Here is a 23,860-nt window from a genome sequence, read left to right on the forward strand (position 1 = left end):
GTCTGTCATTGATGGGCATTTGGGTTGATTCCATGTCTTTTCTGCCTCCCACTTCTAACCACGTGGTTTTTTGGGGTTGCCCATCACAAGTGCCCTGCCAAGGCATGTCAATCAGAGCACTTTCATGGGAAATTTTGAATTGAAAGTAAGAGGAGATCACTCCCTTCTTTCTGACAGCAAAGCTGGGGAGATGTGAGCTCCGAGACAACCACAGGCTTTGTTTCAGTCTAGCAGAGATGGCCATGTTGAGTGAGGCAGAGTAATCAGATGCAGAGAAGGAGAATCCATGTTAATTGATTAGAAAATAACTATAAGATAATGCGAAATGCAGGTTTATTAGTTTTTGATTGCTCTTGTAGCAAATTAAGACACTAGAGTAGCTTAAAACAACACAAAAATGTTATCTTACAGTTCTGAAGGTCAGATGTCTGAGATAGGTCTTGCAGGCTAAAATCAAGGTGTGGTCACATTGCATCCCTGCTGGAGACTCTGGCAGCGAATCAGTTTATTTCCTGGCCTTTTTCCTCTTCAACAGGCTGCCTGCATTCCTTGGCTCCTGGCCCCCTCCATCTTCAAAGTTCATTGTTCTAACCTCTGCTTTTGTTATCACATCTCCTATCTCTCAGATTCCTGGCTTCCTCTGATAAGGACCCTTGTGATTACATTAGGCTCACCCAGATAATCTGGGATAGTCTCTCCACTCAAGGTTGATTAGCCTTAACTCCATCTACAATCTTAACTCCCCCTTGCTGTGTAACATTCATGTTCACAGGTCCCGTGGATTAGGGCATGGACATTTTTATGGGGGTTATAATTTTGTCTGTCACATCAGTGAATAAAGATGGAACCTGAGTTAATATCCTCCAGGTTGCAGAGGTACAGAGAAAGGGATGTGGAGCTTAAGGTAGGCTCAACCTAACAGAGCTTCCAAGACTGAAGTCACATTTTTTTACAGGTGAAATCACGCTGTTTCCAACAGATCACATTTCTTTTTTTCTCCTATATGTGCACATTCTAAAATGTGCAAGCTTTTGTCTTTCAGTTTTCTGGGCTATAGAATCCTTTACATTTATATTCATTTCAAAGATTAGGACACTTTTCTCTGTCTCTTCTTTCCTGGCACCCCAAAACTTCGTGATTCCTCTCTCTACTGAATGGTGCTGCAGCCAGGCCTGAAATTCCCTGTGATGCTGAGATGTCTTTGTACTGGGGCTGGTACTTCCTTATGATCTCATTAGTTCCTTAGGCCTGGTTTCCCTCCAAACGGCGGTTGTGCTACCTGTTCTAAATGGAACAGCCCATGTCCTGCAAAGCTGAGGTTGAGTTTGCCTGCTTTCCTTCTGTTCTATGTTAACATGGCATCCTCAGCCCTCAGTTGTCATTCTGTTTCTTACAGGTTTTTCTTACTCCAAATGTTTTTCAAAATCTTCTGTTCCCTAACTCTTTAGGCACAAGAAGAGCCCTTTCCGACACTGTTAAGGTTTCTTCATTCTTTTGTATTTGTTCTTGGTTACATGCTTTTTCTCTTACATTTTGTGTGTGTCCTCTTTGTAGGCTTTTCTTTCTTTCTCTCTCTCTTTCTTTCTTTCTTTTTTTCTTTCTTTCTTTCTTTCTTTCTTTCTCTTTCTTTCGTTCTTTCTCTCTCTCTTTTTTTTCTTTTTTCTTTTTTGGTGTTCTGAGTAGCAGGACAAGCAGAAGATAAGGGAAGCAGCTTTTCCAACTCTCTCTAGCCCACCCCCACAGAAAAGTAAGCACTCAGCACAGCATTAAAAAGAAAGGGGAGAGCTACTTGCTGGCCTAACCAATATAACAGCCAATGTTCTTTGAGTGCTTATGGCAGACATCACACTAAATGCTTTATGTATATTTCTTCTTTTAAACTCTCAGCCAACAGTAAGCAGTATTAACCTCCATTCTACAGAAAAGAAAACTGAGGCAAAAAGAGTTTAAATAATTTGCCTGTCACAGAGTTATAAAGTGACACAACTGAGATTCAAATTTAGGCAGTCTCCCATGTGCTTAACTGTTCCTCCCCAACCCCAAGGGGAGGTGAGAGAGGCACTGGCACTGGCTATTAATGTCATACATGATGTGCACTCTTAGTAGGATACTCTGAGGTCCAGATGCTCTTTCTTTGGAGGATTTTGAGATGTTGGCAACATTATTGACTCTCCTGGCCCATGGCTTGGCTTAAGCTGGCTCCTCCCTGGGGGAGCTTGTTTGGGGGAAAGTCAAGACGTCTACCAGGTCTCATAGCATTACTGCACCAGCAGAGGGAGGACATCAAGAAAACTGCAGCTGATGCCTGTGGCTGTTATTCGTACAGTATTTTCCCTCATTCATCAGAAACTGGGGCCAGTTCTTCAGTCGTCCATCTCTCCCATCAGTGGTGGGAGTTTGATTCTCATAGCTTATTTAGTAATACTTTCAAACACAATTTCTTAGAAATAAATGATGGCCAGATAATTATTGCTGTTATATTTTTATCTTGATAAGTGAGACAACATTTGTTGACATCTGCCTCATTTTTAGGGCTGCCATGACAAATAACCACTAACTTGATGGCTTAAAACAACAGAAGTTTATTGTCTCAACGTTCTTGAGGTTAGATGTCCAAAATCAGTGTTGGAGTGGGCTTGCTTCCTTTTAAAGGCTCTGGGATGACTCTTCCATGCACCTCTCCTATCTTCTGGCATCTACCAGCAATCCTTGGCTTTCCTTGGCTTGAAGACGCAGGTCTCCAATATTCGCCTCCCTTGTCACACAGCGCTCTTCTCTCTAAGTCTCTGTGGTTTCACATTGTCTTCTTAAGGACACCAGTCATTAGCTCTAAGGCCTACTCTCATCCCATATGGCCTCATCTTAACTGATTAATTCTATGAAGACCTTATTCCAAATAAGGTTATGTTCCGAGGTTCCAGTTTGGTATGCATTTTGGAAGAACTGGACATTATTCATCCCAGTAGAGCATCAGGACTAAAGCATTCTTTAGGTCAGCAATGACTAATCATAAATTGTTTCTTCTGTTTTTCTACTACCCTCTTTGACCTTGCATAAATAAATGTTCTTCTTTCCCTATATCCTAGGGTGAGATGATTTCAACTAGAACTGTTGAAATAATCCCCAAACATCCCTCTTAAAAGTTGAGTGCATAAGAAGTTTCCCTGGGTGGCTTCACTGTCTGTCTTCCTCTGGTAACATCCCTTTTTCTTCACTGGGATTTTTTTGGCAGTTTTTTTTTAAATTTTATTTTAAGTTCTGGGATACATGTGCAGAATGTGCAAGTTTGTTACATAGGTATACATGTGCTGTGGTGGCACAGAACAGAACAGAAACAGAACAGAGACCTCAGAAATAACACCACACATCTACGACCATTTTACCTTCGACAAACCTAATAGAAAGAAGCAATGGGGAAAGGATTCCCTATTTAATAAATGGTGCTGGGAAAACTGGCTAGCCATATGCAAAAAACAGAAACTGGACCCCTTTCTTACACCTTCACAAAAATTAACTCAAGATGGATTAAAGCCTTAAATGTAAAACTAAAAACCATAAAAACCCTAGAAGAAAACATTGGAAATTTTTATAACAATTGTCAGAATTCTTTTTAAACAACATTTTATAAAATCTACTCTCTCTCATAATCTCTATCCAAGGGACTGTAAAAGGAGAGACTCCCACTCTCCTTTTCCTGCTGCCTTTCCAAAGTCTAATGTAGACATCTGACTAGGTGTATGACTCTTCTCCCAAGTTGTTCTTGTTGCTAAGGTAACTTGTCCAATTCTTTCAAGAATCTATACTTTTGCATCACCAACTATTGCTTCCTTGTATTGTTCAGGATTAGAACTTGAAAGACAGGTCCTCTGATTGCATTCTTAACCTTTTTAGACAGAAAATTATCAGCAAGGAAAGTCAAGAATTAGTCAAAGAAATTTCCATCAGAAACCTCAAAATTGTTCATGTCCTCTGATCTGGGAATTCTATTGTTGATATGAAAGCCAAACTCTGTAAAATATTTAAACAGGTTTATCCTGAGCCAATATCAGTGACCATAGTTCAGGGAACAATCTCAAGAGGCCCTGAGAACATGCACCTGAGGTGGGGAAGTTATAGTTTGGTTTTATATGTTTTAGAGAGACAGAAGTTATAGACAAAAACATAAATCAATACATGTAAGGTATACATTGGCACAGCTTGGGAAGATGGGGCATCTCAGGGCATCAGGGATGAAGATTACAGGTCATAGGTGGATTCAAATATTTTTCTGGTTGGCAATTGGTTGAAGAAGTTAAGCTAAAGACTTGAAGTCAGTAGAAAGAAATGCTTGAGTTAAGATAAGGGAGGTTGTGGAAGCCAAGGTCCTTGTTATGTAGATGAAGTCTCCAGATAGCAAGCTTCAAAGAGAATAGAAGGTAAATAACTCTTTTTGGACCTTAAAAGGCATCAGACTTTTAACTAATCTTGCCTAGATCCTTGGAAGTCCTAGTTGCATGAATGGAAATTCTCTACAGATGTAACATTCAAGCCACAAAAGATGGCTTTACAGGGCCATTTGAAAATATATCAAATAAATACATTTTGGAGTGAAATATTTTTATTTCTTATAGGGTCTGTATCTGTCATGTGATGCTATACTGGAGTCAGGTTGGAATTTGGTATCTTATTGCCAAACAGTCTGTATTGTCAGTCTTGAGATTTCTATTTTAGTGTTTATGCTGATCAGTTGTGCCTAAACTCTGACAGGGAGGGAGTATAATGAGGTGTGTCTGACCTCCCTTCCCATGAGGGTAGGGAATTCAGTTTTTCAGGTTTCCCTTGGCCCAGAGGGGGTCCATTCAGTTAGCTGGGGGGGCTTAAGATTTTATCTTTGGTTTACATCACTTTAGGAATTCACCCTAAGAAAATAATTAAGGCTATATACAGAAAATTAATCATAGCAATGATCATTGAAGCATTGCTTATAAGGTCAAAATATTAGAAACACTACACACAAGTTATAACAGTAGGTTCATTAAGTATATTATGGTTCTTTCATGGAATGGGCTGTTATGCAGATATTAAAATGTTGTTGAAGGACAGTATTTATTGACCTGAAGTGATACCCATAAAGCTGCTTAAGTTTAAAAAGTAGATTAAAAACCATATTGACACTATGATCCTACTTTAAAATAAAACTTTAGAGAGAATATTTGTGTAGAGAAAGGCTGAAAGAATGCATATCAAAAGCTTACAGTGATTATCTCTGAGTAGTGAAATCAAGGGCATTTTTTATTTTACCCTTTTGGTTTGCCCATATTTTTTACAGTGAACTGTTATCATTGAGTAATAACTTAAAAAGCACAGTAAAAAAGAATGAATAGAACATTTCTAAAATCCCATTTACATGACCAAAACAATGTTGCATATAAGAAGACTATGACTTTATGTTAAAACAAAAGGTAGATGACGGGGCCAATAGCCCTGTCATTCTCAGATGCCCTTGCCTTCACCCTGCACCGACTCAAATGCAGAACTCAGTCTGGGCCATCAAAAAGTAATCTGGACATTACTGAAGTCCTCACAGGGGCAAGGGAGGAGAGGGTTTATATTCAATCTTGTGGCAAACAAGCTAAACAAATCTTAGAAATTTCTCTTCACTACAGTTCTTGGTTGCGTTGCTGCTTCCTTCCTGCCCGCTTCCATCCTACCACCCCCTTCAAATTTCCCTCTCTTCTGTTATGCAGGGTAATTCAGCCTGGGGTCTTACCCCCAAACTCTAACCACTGAGTGGACTCCCTTTATTTGAATCTTAACCCTGTCTATTAGTCTGTTTTGCGTTGTCATAAAGAAATACCTGAGGCTGAGTAATTTACAAAGAAAAGATTTATTTGTCTTATCTGCACGTTGTACAAGAAGCATGGTGCCAGGATCTGATTCTAGTGAGGGCCTCAGGAAGCTTCCAGTCATGACAGAAAGCAAAGGGAGAGTTGGTGTGTTACATAATGATAGAGGGAGCAAGAGACACCAGGGTCTTTTAAACAACCAGCTCTCACATAAACTAAGAGCAAGAACTCACTCATTACCATCGGGGGAGGGTACCGAGCTTTTCATGAGGGATCTGCCCCTATGACCCAAACACTTCCCAGCAGGCCCCACCTACAACACTGGAAGCCATATTTCAACATGAGATTTGGAGGGGACAAATATCCAAACTGTATCACTTGCCATTTACTATGTGACCCTGAGCAAAATACTTAATCTCACTCAGTCTCAATTTTTCTATCTGTAAAATGGGGTATGTTGGTGCAAGGATTAAATTAAGTAACTCATATGAAGTGCTTAATATAACGCTTCCCACAGAGCACTCATAAAATTCAGCCTTCATTTTGTTCTTTTCTCTCAGGCTACCAGAGACAGTTCTTCTGGGACCATTCTTGTCTCTGACTTCCAGGAGAGTATCCAAAGGCTGACAATTGCACAGTAAGTTCCAGGGGTCCTATAATCTGAACCACTTGTTTAAGACCAGATAAGTGATTGTCAAATTGGTTTTGATAGCATGGTCTTCCACCACCTCTTGGTCACAAAACACAGGTTGTGATGCAGAAACATTTGGAGAACGAAAGTATGTAGAAGTTACATCAGGTTAGAGGTCTTGCCTGCTCACTCCTCACTCAGGTCAGCTAAGAGGAGCTTCAAAAGGCACTATTAGGTACCATAGCACATGTCTTCTGGAGCTGGGGAAGCACAGGATCTGACCTCTGACTTGTGCCTGAGGAGTCTAAAGGGGAGATGCTGTGTCCCTGCAGCTGAGGGGAGAGTGGGCTGCACAGGTTGCAAGCTGCACCGTTAGCTGGTGAAGGCCAGGGGGTGGGTTTTCCAGGAACCAGATGTGACTCTTTGAAGGCAGCTAGCCCAATGTCAACTTAAAGGGGTCTGTCCAGGAGGCTTTCTGAAAGGGTACACGGAACGTAGCAGAAAGGTGATTGATCTATTAGTTTCCTGTGAATGCTCTAACAAATACCATTCACTTAATGACTTAGAACAACACAAATTAGTTTTCTTACATTTCTGCAGGTCAACAGTTTGAACTGGGTCCACACGGCAGTGTTCCTTCTGGAAGGTTCAGGGGAGAATTTGTTTCCATGTCTTTTATAGCTTCTAGAGTCTGCCTGAATTCCTTGGCTTATGGCCCTCTCTGCTCCACATTCAGAACCAGCAGGGAGGCATCTTTTCTTCTTTTGGGCGTCTACCCTGTCCCCTCATCTCTCTGACTGTGATTCCCCTGTCTATCTCTTATAAGACCTCTTATGCTAATTCTGGGCCCATGCAGATCATTCAGGATAGTCTCCTCATTTCAAGATCCTTGACTTAATTACATCTGTTAAGTCCTCTTGCTATGTAAGGCAACATATTCACTGATTCTGGGGACATTTAGGATATGACCATATTTTGGGGCAGCTACCATTTAGCCTGCCACAGTGAGCTGTTGGAAACCAGTCTGAGGCTAAGGTTTAACTGGTCAGCTGGGGCAAGAGATATTGCCTAAACTGGATAACGGGAATCCATAAAAGTGCCCCACTAAAAGAGGACAGGGATGAGGGGAGAACACTTGCTAGTAGCCGTGCTTTGATTATTTTGGGGACTCCAAAGCCAGGTGACAACAGTAAGACACAATAAAGACATGGTAAGACACAAAGGAATACCCTTTGTCTTAATCTTCTCTCCTTCTGGACATATTTCTAGAATGGCCAGAAATTTCATCTAGCAAGTAGGAAGAGGTGGACTAGATGGTGGTTTTTAATTATGGAAACAAAACAGATCTTCTGACTAAAAAAGCCCAGAAAACTACAGGACCTGCCTGATATTTTATCTTGAGGTAGAAAAGAACACGTAGCAGTCCACAGAGAGATTCTGAAGCTACAGAGGGAGATGCGATGAAGCTGGTTTTCACTTGCACACTCTCAACTCCAGATGATAGGCTATGTCCGTATGATGGCTTTTAGCACTGTCACTGGCCCAGAAGCCCCTTACAGGCCAGAAATGGCTTCCTCATCCTTCTTGCCTCTAAGTCTCTACCCTGGGACCACCTGACTTGAGGAATTGGACGTATGAAATGGTCAGGAACCATATGCTATTGAATGGCATGGACCAAATCTATTTACAGTTCTCTTTCCTGACGATGACAAGACTGCATGTTTCCATGAGTAATTTATGCCTTTGAAAGCCACTAAGCAAAGTGATATAGACAGACACTTGCCCACAGAAAAAACAGGTGATAGAGAGAAGGGGAGATTTTGATTTGTACCAGGTTATGTGGGCTTTAGAATCCAGAATAAACATGACTCTGGTTGCTGACCTCAGCTCCCACTTGGTCTGACTTTACCAGAAATAGTCTGCACTGTGAATGGCTAGTGAGTCACTCAAGCTTGTCACTGGTAAGCAAAGCAATGATGCCTTGAACTGATTTATGTGACGAACCAAGGGGGACATATATTTACAACTCTGCAGGTCATCTGTATTTGTCCCCATTGAGGAAGTTGCTATCCAGAGCCTTGGGAGGCTGGAGAGGTTAATAGTGAATGCAGGGTCTACAGGCAGATCCACCTGGATTTGAATTCTTGTTTCTTCACTTAATAACTGTGGGACCTTGGGCAAGTTCATGGCTGCTGGAGTTCCAATTCCCTCTTCTGTTAAATGGGGATAATAAACAAGACAATCCACATAAAGTACTTAGTACAATGCCTGGCCCAAAGTAAATACTCAAAATATGTAAGCTGTTATTATTTCTATCATGGAGGTAGTGAAAAGTATCCTGGACTGAAAATCAGGGAACTTGGGGTTCAGATTCAGTAGCTAGTTATGTGAAAATAATAGTTCACATTCATTGAGAACTTAAAATGTGCCAGGCATCTTGTTAAGTGTTGACATCAATCATTTTATTCAAGCTTTATAATCATCATAAAAGGTGGGGACTCATTAATCCAGATTTTGGCCAGACATGGTGGCTCATGCCCGTAATCCTAGCACTTTGAGAGGCTGAGGCAAGAGAATTGCTTGAGGCCCAGTTTGGGCAACAAAGAGAGACCCCACCTTTACAAAGAATTAAAAATCGTGACTGGATGTGGTAGTGCATACCTGTAGTCCCAGCTACTTGAGAGGCTAAGGTGGGAGGATCACTTGAGCCTAGGAGTTTGAGGCTGCTGTGAACTAATTGTAGCACTTGCTACAATAGCACTTGCTTTCCAGCCTGGGTAGAGAGGGTGACTCATGTCGAAGAAAACAAAAAATCCAGGTTGTGTAGATGAAGGGACTGGTATGCAAAGAAGAAAGTAGCTTGCCCAGGGTCCCACGACTGGCAATGGTTCTAGAGCCTTAGCTCTTAACCAGTGTATAGAACTGGCCCAGTGCCTTCCCCTCAGTGACCACAACGCTTGTTTTTGTTTCTTTTGGGACATTGTAACATTTTTAAGGCTTTTTAAAGGTCTGAAATATTAATATTTTTGTGGATATGACACTTATTTTTATATTAAAAATTACTTTCTGAGTAATGTACAACTTGAGCCAAACCTAGAAAAGTATATGCTGTACTAATATTTTTAAATGATCCTTCTGTGGCTTCAGAGTAAAGTCTGAAGTCCTCAAAGAGGCCTACATGCTTCTTTGACCTCACCACATACCCCTTTCCCCTTCTCCTGCTTTGTTGGAGCTGTCTGACCTTGCTCGTCCTCAAATGTGCAGAGATGCTTCTGCCTTAGGGCCTCTGCGCTGGATGTTTCGTCTTCCTGGAAGGCTCTTCCCTAGAGACCTGCACAGCAGCCTCCCTATCTTCAAGTCTTTGCTCAAACAACATTTTGTCCGTGAGGCCTATGCTGGGAACCCTATTTAAAATTGCAACTTGTTCCTCCATTCTTTTATGTCCTCACTTCACTCAATTAATATGGTGTTCATCACTTTCTAACATACCATACATTTATTTACTATGTTTTTTTAATCATGTCCCCCCCCACCTGCTAATTTAAATGCATGCTCTACAAAAATTTGCCTTTGTTCACTGATATATCCCAGGTGCTTAGGTCAGTGTCTGGCACATAGCAGGCAAATAATGATTAAATAAATTATTAAGTAAAGATGATTTCCTAACCACACTTTCCCTGCATTTAACATCTTTCCAAAGGAAACTCGTGGTTTTCAGTCCTGTATATAAAAATCTTGGAAGTCACCACTTGGTCCTAACAGCAAGTAAAAATGCTGAACAAACTGAAAAATCAACAATTCTTCTTAGCTCCATGAGAGAAGTGAGGTCAAAGGCAAATTGATATTCACAAAATTAGAGAGACCAACAGGAAAATACTGAGAATCACCACTTTTCGGAGCAGAAACTCATGAGCAGAATCCTCTGCGGGAACCAGTGCCAGGGTAAGAAAACCAGAACTGTAATTGACAAATTGCTGGAGTTTCCATGTAGACAAGTCTGACAGATGAGAAGGGCCAAGTCACTGGGTTCCCCCATGTTTTTGTGACTCTTTTCTCCTGGAGCTCTACCAGTTCTCACAGTGAATATTGGACAAAAATTGCCACCTGCTTCTAGTAGGAAAAGGGAGCAAAAGAACCATTTTGAAATATGTCACAGTATCCTGTTCTTAATAAGACCTGCCCTCAGGCAAAATTATTTTACCAGATCATAACCTGCTTGGGTTTTACCAGGGCCTAACTGACCTGAGGAAAGAAAATACCCAACCCTAGTCCACTTTAGCTATCATATTCCAACTGGCAGGGGGAGAGGGAACGAAGAAACACTTGTAAAGTTCACATTTCAGAGGCACAGGGCTCACTAAAAGACTGAGACCTGATCCTAGGACTGTAGAATGCTTCCCTCTCCAACACCTTACCCCCACACTACTACAAGCTTATTTACAGTAGTTCCTTTTACCAAGTACATCATACCTGGCTATCAATAAAAAATTACAAGACATAGATACAGAACAAGCATCAGAATCAGACTCAGGTATGGTAGCCACGTCGAAATCACCAGACTGAGAATTTAACCCAACTATGATTAATATTCTAAGGACTCTTATGAATAAAGAAGATAGTATGCAAGTACAGATAGGCAGTGTAAGCAGAGAGAATAAAATCCTAAGAAAGAATGAAAAGGAAATACTATAGATCAGAAACACTGTTGACAGAAATAATGATATTTTCCATAGGCTTATTGGCAGACTGGAGGTGACTGAGGAAAGAACCCCTTTGAACCTGAGAATGTCTCAATGGAAAACTCCAAAACTGAAATACAAATCAAAAAAAGACTAAAATAAAATAAAACAGAATATCTGAGAACTGTGGGACAACAAAAAAAGTGTAAAATACGCATAATGGGAATGCAAGAAGAAGAAAAAAGAGAGAAAACACAAAAGAAATACTTGAAACAATGATGACTGAGAATTTCCCCCAAATTAATGTCAGACACCAAATCACAGATCCAAGATGCATAAAGAAAACCAAGCAGGATAAATGCCCAAAATATTGCACCTAGGGGTATCATTTTCAAACTAAATAAAATATAAGATAAAGAGAAAAAACTCACAGGTCCTTTGATTCAGATGATATTAGCAAGAAGGTGGATGAGAATATCCTATCCCTTACTCTCAAACAAATACAGCAATAAAGTCAACTATACACAGCATCCCAGAATGAAGTTAGAGGGCTGCAGTGACACAGAGGAGTGCAAAGACTGGGGATGGCTGCATAGAAAAGGTCTGTGTTGTCCTATGCCCAGGCCAGTGCAGCATCATGATGAATTCCCTCAACTGTGAGTTCTGTCTGTGGGGGAAGAGGGAAATGGGGGACCTCAGCAGCCCTTGCCACTGGAGCTCCCAGCAGCCCTCACTACCACCATACAGAACTCCCAGATCGTCACTGATGTGGACTCCAGCCATCAGAATTGACTGGAGCCAGAACCGCTGTGTTCCCTGGAGCTGGAACTACCAATTGTTAATCCTCCCTCCAAGTCAGAGTCACAACTTTTCCACACAACCCCAGTGAGGTGATGTGCACCTGCACTCAGACCAGCACCCTCTGTGAAGTGTGGACCTACAATCTGCCCTGGCGCCTGCTAGTGGCACTGTAAGTATGCTATGAGAATGGGCAGTTGTTGCAGCTGTGTGTGTGAGACCACAGGATCAGAAGCCTATCACAGCTACACATTCAAGCCCACAGGATCAGGCACCCACGCCAGCTGCATGTGCCATCCATCAGACTTGGCCCCTATTTTCCTGCCATAGCACATGCATCCATGCACCTATTGGACAAGGAGCATTTTGAAGGCAACATGTGCAATCATGTGCCTTGTAATCCCAACCCCTGTGTATACCCCTAAGATGGCATTCTGGTGAGCCCCCAGAATAGGCATCCCTGCACATCTTTACATTAGGATCTGGACTTGGAGCCACCACACACCTCATCCAGCTGGTGCCCTTGCCTCCACCCATGGGAGAAGGTCTTTTTCTACCTAGACCAGTCTGTGAAGTTTGGAAGGGATGACTGTTTTCCCAAATGCAAGACCATTCAAGATTACAAAGAACATGAAAAACCAAGGCAAGATAATACTATCAAAAGAACACAATAACAAAGACTTTAAATAATTATTTTAAAGAAGCACAACAAGCTACAAGAGAATGCAGATAAGCAACAAAATGATATCAAGAAAACAATACATGGAGAAAATAACATCCAACAAAGAGACAGAAATAATAAACCACCCACCCCCAAAAAAACAGAAATTCTGGAGCTGAAAAAAACAACAATTGAAATAAAAACTACAACAAAGAGCCACAACAGCAGATTTAATCAAGCAGAAGAAAGAATAAGGTAACATAAGGACAAATCATTTGAAATTATTCAAAAAAGAAAAAAGGAATGAAAAAGAGTGAAGAAAATCTGTGGGATTTATGAGACACCATCAAGTGAAACAATATACGCATCACGGAACTTTAAGAAGAAGAGAGAAAGAAAGACAGAAATAATGGCTGAAAACTTCCTAAATTATGGGAGGGAAATTGACATTCAGATTTATGAAGCTCAAAATTCCCAAATAGGATCAACTCAAAAAAGACTACACTGACACCCATTGTAATCAAATTGTCAAAGGTCAATTACAAAGAGAGAATTTTGAAAGCAGCAATGGAACAGTGACACGTCACATATAAGGAAACCTTCATATGTCTATCAGAGGATTTCTCAGCAGAAACCTTGCAGAGCAGAAGAGAGTGGAATGACATATTCAAAGTGCTGACAGAAAAATATGCCAACCAATAATTCTATACCTGGCAAAATTATACTTTAAAAATGAAGGAGACAGAAATTCTTTTTTCCCAGACAAATAAAAACTGAAAAAGTTTGTCACCACTAGACCTGCTTTACAACAAATACTTTAAGAAGGTTCTTCAAATTCAAATAAAAACATGGTAAACATCTCTGGTATAAAAAAGGGGAGAAGAAAAAACCTGCTAAACAGTAGAATGAAAGCATATGAAAACCTAAATCTTATGGGTAAATGTAAATATATAGCCAAATATAGAATAATTGCAATGGTAGTATTACACCTGTTAGAATGGCTATTACAAAAAGACAAAAGATAACAAGTATTGGCATTGATGGGGAGAAAAGAGACTTCTCATACACTGTCATTGGGAATGTAATTTGGTACAATCATTGTGGAATACAGTATGGAGTTTACACAAAAATTAAAACTAGATCTATATGATCTTTCAATCCCACTTCTGACTTTACATCCCCCCAAAATGAAATCAACATCTCAAAGAGATATATGCATTTCCATGTTTATTGCATCACTATTCACACTAGTCAAGGCATGAAAACAGCTTTCTTGTCTGTTGATGGATGAATGAATAAAGAAATGGTGGTATATATAAAATAGAGTGTTAGTCAACCTTAAAAAAGAAGAAAATTCTGCCATTTGCAACAGCATGGATGAACGTGGAGCATATTATATAAGTGAAATAATCCAGTCATGGAAAGACAAATACTACACGATCTCATATGTGGAATATAAAATAGTTGAATTCATACAAGCAGAGAGTAGAATGGTGGTTACCAGTATCAGTGGCTGGAGCAAATAGGAGATGTTCATTGAAGGGTATAAAGTTTCAGTTGTGAAAGATGAGTGAGTTCTAGAGATCTAATACACAGCATGAAGATTGCAGTTAACAATACTGTATTGTATACTATATGCTTGAAATTTGCTAAAAGAGTAGATTTTCTGTTTTCTCACCATACACACACACACACACACACACACACACAGCAACTATGTGAGGTGATGACTACATTAATTAGCTTGACTATAGTAATCACTTCACAATGCATAGGTATATCTAAACATTACATTGTATACTTTAAACATATACCATTTTTTATTTAAAAGGAAAAATTCTAATAACAGAATAATTCTGAAAGAAGACAGAGAAGAAACCTTACTCAAAGAAGAGGAAAGAAAGAATTATATCCTACTCTTCCTCAGAAACTATGTACGCAAGAATAGAGTGGAGAGAAATCTTTAAAGTATGGCTTAAAAAAACCTCCATCAACGCAGAATTCTGTACCTGGCAAAATTATCCTTCAAAACTAAAGGGGAAATAAAGACTTTTTTTTTCAAACAAGTATTTAAGAAATTTGGGGTCAGTAGACATGCCTTGCAAGAAATGATAAAATAAGTTCATAAGAGAAAAGGAAAAAGACCTAGGTCAGAAACTCAGATCTACATAAAGAAAGGAAAAGCATCAGAAAAGGATAAGTAAAGGCAAAAAAAAAAAACCTTTTAACTATGCTTAATTGACCTATCAGATAACAGTCTGTTCAAAATAATAACAGCAACTATGCATTCAATTATGTATGCATAATTTTAGACATATATACATATGCATACATATATTTATGTATGCTTATGTTTGAGTAAAACTAATGGCAACAATAATACCTGGGATGAAGGGGAGAAATTAGAATTTTTTTAAACTATAAAGTATTCACACTACCTATAAAACAGTATTGTGTTATTTGAAAATGACTTAAATTAGTTGTAAGTATATATTGCAAGCTCTAGGGCAACTACTAAACAAGCAAAAATGCATATAACTGATATGTTAAGAAAGGCAAAAAAATGGAATCATAAAATGTTCAATGAAAATCAGGCAAAAAAAGAATGGAAGGCAAAAATAGGAACAAATGTAACAAATATGGTAGATATTCATTGAGCTGTATCACTAATTGCTTTGGATGTCAATGGTCCAAATGTGCTTACTAAAAGACAGGATTGTCAGAATGGATAAAGAAAAAGACACAACCACATGTTGTCTACAAGTAAACTCTGTATGTGTCTTTGTATTTATATTTAAATATATACAAATACATTTAAATGTGGATTTAAAGTAAATGGATGGAAGATACATGTAGATTAAAAGCTAATGGATGGAATAAGACATAACATGCTAGCACTAATCAAAAGAAGGCAGGAGTAAGTATATTAACTTCAGACAGAGTAGACTTCAGGGCAAAGAAAGTTATCAGGCATAAAGAGGGGCATTATGTAATAATAAAGGATCAATATTCCAAGAAGACATAACAATTCTACATGTGTGTGCATATAAAAATAGAGCATCAAAATACATGAGACAAAAATTGATAGAACCAGGAGGAGGAAATAGCTAAATCCAGTATTATAGTTGGGGACTTCAGTATCTGTCTATCAGAAATGAACAAATCTGGCAGGCAAAAAAATCAGTAAAGACATACTTGAACTCAACAACAGCATCAGTCAACTGGATATAATTGACATTCATAGAGTAATTCACTCAATAACAGCAGAACACACATTCTTCTCAAGCTCAAATGAAACATTTACCATGACAAAGAACATTCTGGAAACAACTTGATATAGTTAAAAGAATAAAAATCTTACAATGTCTGTACTCAGACCACAATTGCATTAAACTATAAATCAGTAACAGAAAGATAGCTCAAAAAAGTCTAAAATACATGAAGATTAAACAACACACTTCTACAAAAAAAAACTCAAGAGAAATTTAGACAATATTTTGAACTAAATAAAAATAAAAACACTACTTACAAAAATTTCTGGATGCTGCAAAAGCAGTGCTTAGAGGGAAATTGATAATATTCAATACATATATGAGATAAGAAAGATCTAGAATAAAAATCTCAGCTTTTACTTTAGGAAACTAGAAAAAAATAGCAAATTAAATCCAAAGTGAGTAGAAGGAAAGAAATAAAAATCAGAGCAGAAGTCAAACGAAAACTGGATATCAATAGAGAAAGTCAACAAAACCAAAAGCTATGTATTTGAAAAGATAAATAAAATCAATAAGCTTCTAGCCAGGCTAATTAAGAAAAAAAAGAGAGTACAGAAATTACTAATCAGAAATGAAAGAGAAGATATCCCTGTAGATCCCGCGGACATCAAAATAAAAGAAAACTATGAATAATTTTATGCCCACAAATTTAATAATCTTGATGAAATGAAGAATTTCTTGAAAGACACTGTCTGCCAAAACTCACACAAGAAAAAATAGACAATCTGAAAAGGCCTACATCTATTATATGAATTGAATCAATAATTAATAACCTCTAAACAAGTCACCAGGCCCAAATGAGCTCACTGGTGAATTTTACCAAACTATGGAAAAAATTGTACTAATTCTCTACAATCTCCTTTAGAAGATAGAATACTCCATAACTCATTCTATTAGACCAGCATTATCCTAATACCAATAGACATTATGAGAAAGAAAATGGACAAACCAATTATCTCTAATGAACATACACAAATTTCTTAACACAATATTAGCAAATTAAGTACAATAATGTGTGGAAAGATTTACACAGCAAGACCAAGTGGAATTTGTCTCAGGTATGCAAGGCTGGTTTAATATTTGAAAATCAATTAATGTAATCTATGATATCAACAAGCTAAATAGAAAAATTCATATATTCACATCAATAGATGCAAAACAATATTGAACAAAATCTAACACTCATTCTGATAAAAAGTCCTCAGTCAACTGGGAATAGAAGGTAACTTCCTTAACTTTATAAGGAACATCTACCAAAAACCTACAGCTAACATCAGTAATATTGAGAAACTAACTTTCCCACTGAGCTCCAGAACAAGGCAAGAATGTTCTTTCCCTCCACTTTTTTTTCAACATTGTACTGTAAGTCCTCGTTAATGCAATAAGATAAGAAATGGAAACAAAGTGTATACTATGAAAGAAGAAATAAAACTGTCTTTGTTCCCAGATAACTTAATCTTTAAGTTGTCAACTATATGACATTTTAATGATTTCAACTACATGACATTCTGGAAAAGGCAAAACTATGGAGACAGTAAAAAAAAAATCAGTGGTTTTCGAGGGTTAGGGGAGAGACAGTGCTGAATAGGTGGAGTATAGAGAATTGGTGGAATATAGAGAATTTTGAGGGCAGTGAAACTAGTCTGTATGATACTACAATGGTAGATACCTATCATTATATATTTGTCCAAACCCATAGAATGCACACCAAGAGAAAATCCTAATGTATACTATGGACTTTGGGTGATAGAATTGTGTCAGTGTAGGTTCATTATCTCAGTTCGTTTGTACTGCTATAACAAAAAACCCTAGACTAGATAATTTATAAATGGAAATTTATTGCTCACAGTTTTAGAGGCTGGAAAGTTGAAGAATAAGGCACCAGCAAATTCATTGTTGGATGAGGGCCCGTTCCTCATAGATGGCACCTTTTATGTGTTCTCACACAGTGGAAGGAACAACAGACTCCCTGGTGCCTGTTTTATGAAGGCCCTAATCCCATTCATGAGGGTGCAACTCTGATGACCTAATCACCTCTCAAAGGCCCTGCCTCTTAATACCATCACCATAGGGGTTTGGTTTCAACATCTGAACTCTGGGGGGACACAAACATTCAGACCATAGCATTCTTTCATTGGCCTTCCGAATTTATGTCCTTCTTATATGCAAACTACACACGTTACATCCCAATAGCCCCCTAATTCTTAACTCATTGCAATATCAGCTTTAAAGTCTCATCTGAATATCAACTTGTTCAACTTATGGGTGAGACTCAAGGTGCAATTCATCCTGAGGCAAATTCCCCTTCTGTTGTGAACCTGTAAAGTCAAACAACTTATGGGCTTCCAAAATACAGTGATGGGATAGGCCTAGGATAGGCATTCCCATTCCCAAAGGAAGAAATAGGAAAGGAGAAAGGGGTAACTGATTCAGTAAATCCAGAACCCAACAGGGCAAACAATATTAAGTCTTAAGGCTGGATAATACTCTTCTTTGACACGATGTTAGACTCCCAAGGCTCTAGGCAACCCTGCCCCCATGGCTTTGCTGGGCTCAGTCTATCCATCAACTCTTATGGGTTGGCATTAGAAGCCTGTGGCTCTCCCAGGCTGGAGGAGCATGCTGATGGCTCTACAGTTCTGGGGTCTTGGGAGCGGACCTGTCTGCACAGTCCTGCTGAACATTGTCCTAGTGGGGTGTCTCTGTGGTGGTACTGCCCTGCAGCAGTTCTCTGCCTAGGCCCTGAGGCTCTTTGGGGCATCCTTTGAAATCTAGGTGGAGGTAGCCATGCTTCCATAGGTTGTGCACTCTGTGTACCAGTGGAGATGGCACCATGCAGACACCAGCAAAGTTTATCACCTGTGCCTTCCAAAGGGGCTACCAAGCCACACCTGAGACTGCCAAGGAGTGTTGTGCCCAAATGCAGGGAGCAGAGCCTTGAAATCATTCTGCTTCCAAGGCCCTTGCATTTTGGGCCTGTGATAGGTGAAGTAGCCCCTGAAGATCTCCAAAATGCCTTTAAAGTCATTTTTCCATTGTTTTGATGAATAACACCTGGTTTTCATTGACCCATACTAATGTCGTCATCAGAAGCCAACAATGGCTTGGGCACACTCTTAGTGTTCTCTCCTGATGTCTTTTCACTCTTTTAAACATGGTCAGGCTGAGAATTTCTCAAAACATTAAGGTTTGCTTCCCTTTTGATTATCAATTTTATCCTTAATTCATTTTTCTCTTTTTGCATTTTACTATAAGCAGTCAAGGGAAGCCATACTGTACCCTTGGCAGTTTGCTTACATATTTCTTCCACTAAATATTGTTTTTCATGGCTCAGAAGTTCTACCTTCCTCAAAGACAATTCAACAGAATTCAACAATTTTTCTAAAAACTTTATAACAGGCACAGCCTTTCCTTCAGTTTCCAATAACTTGTTAGTCATTTCTATCTGAGACCTCATCAGAAAGGCCTTTACCATCCATGTTTCCACCAACATTCTGATTATGATCACAAGTGATCTCTAAGATGACTGAGGCTTTCTGTGCATCTCTCTTTTTCTGAGCCCTCACCAAAATCACTCTTAATGCTGTGTTTATGGCAATGTAGGCGTTTTTTCTAACATGCACCTCAAAATTTTTCCAGATTGTATCCATTACCCAATTTCAAAGCTGCTTCCACATTTTTAGATATTTGTTATTGCAACATCCTTGTCTTGGTACGAATTTCTGTCTTTGTCCATCAGGGCTTCTATAACAAAATACCTTAGACTGGGTAATCTGTAAACAATAAACATGTGTTGCTCACAGTTCTGGAGGCTAGATCAAGCTGCCAGCAAGACATGGTGTCTGGCGAGGGCACATTCCTTATAGATGCTACCTTCTGTGTGTCCTCACATAGTGGAAGGGACAAGCAGGCTCCCTCAAACATCTTTTATAAGGGCACAAGGCCCCACCTCTGAACACAATTGCATGGAATGTTAGATTTCAATATATAAATTTTGAGGAGGCACAAATATTTGGATCATAGCCTTCATCAACCTTAGGAAATCAACCACTGTGGTGGGGATGTTGATTATGGGGGAGGCCACGCATATGTGGGGAAGGGGATATATGGGAAATCTCTGTACCTTCTGTTCAATGTTGCTGTGAACCTGAAACTGCTTTTTTAAAAATGAAGTCTATTAAAAAAGGCCAATGCAGTACACTTGGAGATTGTCATGTTCTTAACCTAAGAAATTAAGGTGTGTTAAATCCTGTAATTGAAATAAACAGTGCCAGAAGACAAAAACATCTTACTTTACAGGTTACTCATGAGGCAGAGAAGTTTATTGTGGGTTCTGTTGTCATTTCTGGTTGCCAAAGCCAGCCTAGGCCCTGCCTGCCTCCAGTGGGCACCCTGGTGGAGGTGGCTTACATTGGTGGAAATGTGAGGAAGAGGATGAGAAGTGACTCTGGAGGGTGATGTGATGGGAGAGTGGGAATGTGAAAGGAGGAGAGTGCAGAGGGAGGCTCCTATCTCTTTCTTCCATCAGGGCTGGATTCCCTCTTCTCCTTTTTGCTCCTTCTTTCTCCTTGCAGTCAGCTCTGTTCTTCCAGGGTCTGACCCACCACTCTTCCTTCCCCTAGCCACCCTCCCTGGAGAAGTCCAGCATGATGGATGGAAACGTCTTCCTCTTTAGCTGTGGCTTCCCTCAGGGTACAGCATCTGATGGCCAAGCATACAAAAGGGGGGTTGCCCTCTGTCATTCTGTTCCAGCACTGCAGTCATGACTTCTCCCTGGGCCTCAGTTTACCCATCTGAGAAATGAGATGGTTGGATTATGTTCTCTTTTGACTTTGCCCTGCTGTGATTCTGGGATTTAGCTCCAAAGTCCTCTCTGCAGAAAGTCAGTCCCTCCTTTCTTGGCTCCCATAGCTCCTGGCTTGTCTTTTGTGCTAGCTCCTGTCAAGAGCATGGACTATCGTGTTAGGAATGCGGAGGAAAGGGACTGAAGCCAGAGGGTCTGAGTTCAAATTCAACTCTCTACATATTAATGGTGGTCGCAGAGCACTGTCCTTAACCTGTTTCCTCAATGGTGAAATAAACATGACGCTACCTGTCTCATAAGTGGGTATTGAATGGGCTGTGAGACTAACCATGTGCTGGCACGTAGGACGTGCTCTATAAATAGAATGTTGTTGGTAGTATTAGTGAGTTCTATTCCTTCCCATATTTTACACTTGTTTGCCGCGCGCCTCTTCACTGTTAGGGATTCTACGTCGTGAGGTGCATACCACGGTGATCTTCTAAGACCTGGCTCCTGTCTTCAGGGAGACGACAGGAGAGATGACCTCCCTGTTAATCCTCTGTAGACAAGGCCCCCTCAGTCCTTCAACAATCGAGGCTCTAGCAGTGTCTCTGTCCCTGAATTACAGAGACGAAACAGGCTCAGAGAGGGCGCAGCGCCCACCCAGGGCCACAGAACGGGTAGGAGAATCCCTGAACCTTTGCTGTCCTCCCGCCCAGGGAGGGCTGACCCGGGGCTGGAGTTGGGGGCTGCGCTGCCGCTTCTCCTCTGCGCTCACCTGGGCGGGAGACAGGGTCGAGTGTCCACAAGTCCCCCTGGCACGACCGGGTGCACGTCCCTCCCCTACGCCCTGCGCCCACCCGGGCCCGGGGGCACGAGGCCGCCTCCAGCCTCCCCGCGGGTCCGGGGCGGCCTGCCGGGGCTGGCAGAGCACGTCTCGGCGGCAAAAGAGGCGCCGGACATGCTCTCCGATGAACTTGGCAGATTTAGACACTCAGCCCTAATTGCGGTGAGCTCCGGCCGCGGCACCCGCGCGGGGCAGATGTGCCTCGGCGCTGCCCGGCCCAATTGCTCCCACTTATCCTGGCCTCGCCCGCCCAGTTGGAAGCGCGCGGCCGGCTGGGGCCGCCAGGAAACGCCTCTGCCATCAATCAGAGGCTGCGGGGCGGCCGCGATCGATGGCGGCCCGCGCACTGAGGCCCCAGCCTCCGGATCAATCTGCCGCCTGCCGTGTTCCCCCGCGGCCCGCGGACGCCGTGCTGGGAGAGACGGGTCGATGCGTCTCGGGGTGCAGGGGCACGCGGGGACGGCGGCCTTCGCGGGGCTCTGCGCCCTCCCTGGCCTTGTCCTCCCGGGCCCGGGTGATGCTGGCCCGTCCGTCAGAGGCTCCCCAGGCCGCCTCAGCCGGGCTCTGCGGGACCTCCTGGGACCGCGGGGTGCGGCCCAGAGGGCAGCCCTAGGCCTGGGTGATGGAGTTGATGGTAGTGCTGGGGCCGGGAAGCGCTCCGACCTCAAGGAGAACTGCCCTCGAGGTTTCTCTTCCCTTCTCATCTGCTTCTGACCCCATCGCTTCTGCTCACTGCGCCCTCCCTCTCCTTTCCTTCCCCTCTCATTTCCCCTCACGGCCCTCTTCTTGTCTTCACACTCCCTTTCTCCCCGCCTTCACTCCGTCTTCACTCCCCTCTTCCTTTTCTCTCCCTGTCTCTCCATTCCCTCTTCCCTGCCTGCCCGCCCCTTCCTGCCTTCTTTCTCTTTTCTGTTTACTTGATCTCCCGTCCACAACCCTTAGAGCACCACCCGCCCGCTCTTCGCTCCCCAAGTTCGGGCTTGCCGGCTCTCCTCCTGCAGATATAGTCTGAGTTTTACCCCGCCCCATCCTTCTTCCCCCGCCCCGCTGCCGCCTTGTTCTAATGCTGTCCTATCGTATCAAGACTGTGGCCAGCCTCCCAGGCAGAGGTGCTGGTCCGAGGCACCGAGTAATTGCTTACTAGAGGGTGGAAAGACTCTCTCAACCCTTCAAACAGCATCAGGATAATGTCAGCAGAATTAACTCAAGCTCTCTAATTACCCCTTGGTTCACTATCAGTGTTTTCATTTGAGCTCGTATTGAATGAGTCTTTGTCAGAGAAAATCAGCAACATTGTGTCTGCAAGGCAGCCAGAAAAATTCAAAGAACTCAAAGATGAGGAGAGGGCTTTTTTGTTTAGATCACAAAAACCTTTGATAAATCACCCTCATGGCTGTTTACCCCTGCTCCCTTCCAACCCCAATTCTCTTTCTCCATAAGCTCATAAAAAGTATGGCTTTTTCAAAAGTTTAAGATGGGTGCAAGAACAGCTACTCACACAGGGCCTACCGGAGAAGCCACACCCAGCTCTAGGCATTATCCCCTTCCAAAGTGCTGTGTCTGCTCTCATCAGAGAAAGGATGCCTGTTACAATGCAGGGTTTCTACTAGCCATTAACTCAGGATGTTCAAATCCCCATCTCCGAATATGTCCCTGTTTAAAGCCTTAAAACACTTCACTAAAGCTGCCTCTCTCTTACTCTTGGATTCTGAGTACCTTCAGGCTGTTTCTGTCTTAGACCGATCTGTTCCATTTTCTGCAAACCCTTCAGCTTTCGAATAGCAAGGAAGGATGCTCCGGAGTAACCTGCAGGGTCTCAACTGTGTTCAGCCCAAATGTGCCTGGCTGCTTCCTCATCCTGCCCTGGGGTATTTCTGACTGCTGAAAAAAATTAGCAGAAAACCAGAACTACAATATTAGCGGTTAAAACAACAGTTGAAAAATAAGAACCACAAAGACTCACCACTTTCTTCCTCCCCATCCAGTTCATCCCCTATTTTTAGTGCCTGTTGGACTTCAGGGATTTTACTATGTGTGTGTGTGTGTGTGTTACTGGGAGCAAGAGGGGCATTTGGCCTTTGCCTCACTTTTTTAAAAGGGCCTCAAAATTAGACTTTTGAGGTAGTCTTCTAATAAGATTAGAAGACACACACCAGCCCTGCTGTAAATTCCCAAGACAATTTGGTGCCACTACAGAAAGGCCCTCCTTCTGCAAGACACTTTGCTGCCAATAGCCAGAAAATTGTCATGAAAACCAGACAAATCTGAAATGGCTATGAGGAGAAGGATGGCCCTGGAGGCCTCACTCACAGTCAGAGAGACCCACTGACAGAACTGAAAACCGATGACCCTCTCTCAGGTGTA

This window comes from Mandrillus leucophaeus, unplaced genomic scaffold, assembly GCF_000951045.1.
Source record: "Mandrillus leucophaeus isolate KB7577 unplaced genomic scaffold, Mleu.le_1.0 Scaffold348, whole genome shotgun sequence".
Classification (NCBI taxonomy): Eukaryota; Metazoa; Chordata; class Mammalia; order Primates; family Cercopithecidae; genus Mandrillus; species Mandrillus leucophaeus.